Below are 4,154 nucleotides of genomic sequence, written 5' to 3'. Positions count from 1 at the left end.
AATGACAAAAGTGATCTATTTTTTATGGACGGAGGGAGTAATATTTTTTCAAAAGTCCATGTTTATGACCCATAATTTTTTTTTAAACATAAAATAGAACAAATTACAACTTTAAAAATCTATTACAAGATCCGAAGAAATAAACAGATTTCATTGTGTTTCTAAATGTCCTCTAATAGCAGTGATGGAGCACGTTATACTGATGGGTATATATAGTATAATGCCTATTTCAAGTCTGAACATGTCTAGACTATTGCTGAAAATTTTATTAACTGTCGACCAATTCTTGTTACACTTACTTACGTTTACAATATTAATTGTTAATAAACCTTGCATTTTACTATAACATTTTTTCACTCACATTTAATTATACTTAGTGTAATTTCGTCCATCGGTTGGAAAAGTCCTAGCTCAAATGCAACGCTTAGTATTGAATACGACTATGACAGGGAGATAAAATTGTTCTACTGGGGGAATAAAGGATGGGCCTTGCGTGAGCTAAGTTTTTGTTAATATTAAATGGACTATTTTATGAGAAAATTTTCAAATAAATTATGAAAAATGATCAAATTATGGGCCATTCTATACTTTTTAAAATTTGAAAAATATATCATGGAAGATAATTTTTTTAATTATCACATCCTTCCATATTTTTTTGGCGAATTACGTATTGATGTGACAACCATTTTAAAATACATGGACAAAATGACAACATCTAATTAAGTTCGAAACTGTTATGTTCACCTATTTTAAACTGACTATCATATCAACACGTAATTAATTTGCCAGAAAAATGGAAGGATGGGATATTTGAGAAAACTTCATCTTTTATTCATTTCTCAGATGTCAAAAAGTATTAGAGAAGAATTTGTAAGTGTTTTTTTTTTCAAATCATAATATCTTTTTCTATCTTACATATAAACCAAAGAAATGATGAACATAAGCATTTTATAGTGCTCCATAGAAAACAATAAACAATAACAAAATCAATATAAACAAACGAACAGTACAACTTAAAGCATCATACATAAATCTGTAATCACCACAAAGCATTGAACTCTTCGCAGCTATAACTAGAATTAGAAGCTAGATCCCAATAATAATCTGATATCAAGTGTCACCTAACCCAGAGAGTATAATATATTTTCTTGAAAAGTCTATTTTCTTTTTGTTAACACGGTTCAAAAATCAAACTATAGTTATAAAATTGAAATATTTAGGATACAAGCTCCACCTCAGCATCTTTTTCAAGAAAAAAAAAAGAAATCAAAACCACTTGATATTGTTAATATAGATATGCCATCTTGCAATACATTTTTTATAGTGAAAAGGAAATATGCAAAGTGTACGTATATATATACACTTAAAATGAACATTGTATACACTAATTATAATGTAAAACTAATGTACCACAAAATGGAGTAAAATAAATTATACAACTGAGTATTATAAATCTCTTAATTGGTTCAAACATGAACACCACTTAGGTTTCTATGGGAGAAAATGGTGGAACAAACAGTCTCTCATCTGCTGATGTATGATGGGATGTTGTATGCCATGCCCATCCCCATAGTGATACATGTACTGCGCCATTCTCCCCAAATCCACCGCACATCCCACAAAATCCTTACAAAACAGAGAATCCTTCGCCACTCTGTCCTCATTCACCTTCTTCCACGTCTCCCCGATCATCCACTTCACGTGCTCCCGCGCCTCCTCTTCCGAGGCATTGTTGTCGTTCATGTAGCACTGGATTGACTTCGGCACGTCCCCTCTGTTCACCTCGTCCACCGAGGTCCCTAGGTCGTCTGCAAGCCGTAGGATGATGGACGACCAACGGACTATGTCGTGGTATCCGTACAAACTGTCGCAGGCCTCTTTCGTGAGAGTAGGGGTTACTCGGAAGAATGCGTGGGTTAGTATGGCCGCGGCTCCAACGGAGATCCATGAGGTGTTGAGATATTCTTCTAGATTTGGTTTGTATCCACTGTGGTACCATTTTGCCTCTACCAGATATGCTTCCACCAAATCCCTCCACTGCATGAAAATGTGTGTATTAAAATCATGGACAAATGAAACAAAAATAACTATAACAATATCACACATCAGTGTATTGAGAGAATTGCAACCGATCGATATATTAAGTCTCATTTGTCACTTATTTAATCACTAATTGGTTTTAGGTTGAGAGCCTATAGACTTCTATCATGGTATCAGACCAGGTCACCACTCAAAAAAAATTGAGCAAATTAAGGGTAAAATTACCGTTTGGCGCAAATATGGGATGACATTGAAGCCTTGCTCCTTGAGAACGTCGTAGGCAGTGTCGTTAACAAAGTTGTCAAGTGCAAGAAAGCATAGTTGCATATAGTTAGGAAGTTGGTCGATTGCACTAATATCCCATCTGCGATTTTACAACATATACTGTGTCATTGACCGTGCGAGAGATAGAAAGAAAAAGTAAAATGATTTGCAATATGCGAACCTTCGAATGGTCTCTGTGAATTGCTCAAGTTCCTCTAAGGTGCCATAGACATCATAAACATCATCTATGGTTGTTACAAGAGCATTGAGTTTACCGACTGTGACCCTTGCATTCACATGTTGACGCGGCTGCATGATCCCCGTTGTCCAAAAGTAGCATTCCACGAGCCTGTCCCTCGCGAATGGAAGCTTTTCAGCCATGCTTGTATTCCTCCACCACCTATATTTGTATCAAAATTGAAGTTAGCTCAAGATAAGTATTAGTTGGAGATAAATATTGACTATTGAATTGCAAAATCACCATAGTTTACCTAAAGTCTTGTTTGAGTTCATCTTGGAATTGTGCTTGGACAACATTTAGGTCCAACATGGCAAGCTCCAACACTATTGGATTCATGTCGGGCCTCTTCTTATATGCGTCAATCCACATGCTCGCGTTTGCCCTTTGGATCCTCCAGTGAATCGGGATGTCCAAAGAATATTGTATCCATGTCGAGAGGCTGTCATCAATTTCACCATCGAGTTTTTCCTGCAAATATTTGGCGGCGAATTCTCTAGCTAACTCGAGTGTGCTTTCACCTTCGGTCAACAGGAAAGAGGCTTCATAGAGCTGCAACAGTCCTCTGGTGTCGTCCACAAGGTTCTGCTTGAACTCACCCTTCTCGTTCTTGAAACACTCCAACACCTCTGCAAAACAAAAATGTGTTTATTTTATATATCAAAAAAGGCTCAAAATGGTGATCCCGACCCCTCTATAAGGCTTTTTAAGGGGTGAGTCACCATTTTTAACAAAATGTACCTTGGGCAACATGAAAGCCATGCTCGCGAAGGAGTCTGAATGCAAGGGCCGTCGAGTAAAGATCATCCTTCATCTCGTGAATCTTATTTTCAAGATATACATAGTTCAAGATTTCTGTAAATTCCTTCTGGAAATGATCAGACAGGCCCAACCTCTGCAACTCATCAATCAACTCAAGCTGTCGGATCCGTTTCTTTCACCAGCATCATCTTCACTTGCATAATTAGCTCACCAGCCCTTCTCATGTGCCTTTCTTCCTACATATACAAATCAGAACTTATTAGAAATTTATAATACAAATATATATAATCGGTTGATGTTATGATGTGATCATTACCTTATAATCACTATGGAGTGATTGAATGAAGTCAGCATCCCAACGGGAAGGGCTGTAGTTTCCGGATCTTCGTTCAATTTCGAGGTGATCGGCACTGAGTTGAGAGGAGCAACGAAGGTGGAGGCGAGCAGCAGAAGCAGCATTAGTACTAATTCTGCTACTAAAGAAATTTGAAGAGTTGTTGTTAGAGTTGTGGAGATGATTCAGTGGGGTTTTAAGACTCGCCATTTGCATAGAAACGCTAGACATTTTGAGATGTGTTGATCTTTGTAGTAATCCCTTTTTGGTTATGATGAAGTGAGTTGGGAAACATGGGGTATCTATTTATAGGCTGTTTTAATATCTTCCACTGTTTTAGCTTTTCTGAAGTGGTGTTCGTGTGCCGATCATTGGAGACCATAAATAAAATATACTACTAAGTAAATTGAATAGCGTGGTATGCATGCTTTAAAATAAGTATTTTATTGCAGTCATTAAATTATATAATAAGTTCAATAGCGTGAGATGAGTGCTTCAAATGCATATTCAATAATA

General features: G+C 36.7%; 1 pseudogene across 1 annotated transcript; it reads right to left on the bottom strand.

Moving 5' to 3' along the window:
- Window positions 1-1,346: 1,346 nt before the first annotated feature.
- LOC125198020 (cineole synthase 1, chloroplastic-like) lies at window positions 1,347-3,879 on the bottom strand (annotated as a pseudogene). Its single transcript, XR_016137542.1, has 6 exons — window positions 3,621-3,879; window positions 3,284-3,540; window positions 2,796-3,171; window positions 2,486-2,704; window positions 2,266-2,404; window positions 1,347-2,037 (listed from the first exon to the last, which is right to left on the bottom strand). The product of XR_016137542.1 is annotated as a cineole synthase 1, chloroplastic-like (transcript).
- Window positions 3,880-4,154: the final 275 nt, after the last annotated feature.

Source organism: Salvia hispanica, chromosome 1 (genome assembly GCF_029641045.1).
Source record: "Salvia hispanica isolate PSC_SH4W2 chromosome 1, Shi_PSC_v1, whole genome shotgun sequence".
Taxonomy (NCBI): Eukaryota; Viridiplantae; Streptophyta; class Magnoliopsida; order Lamiales; family Lamiaceae; genus Salvia; species Salvia hispanica.
Note: the sequence above shows the minus strand (reverse complement) of the source record. Positions and strands in the feature narration are given on the sequence as shown.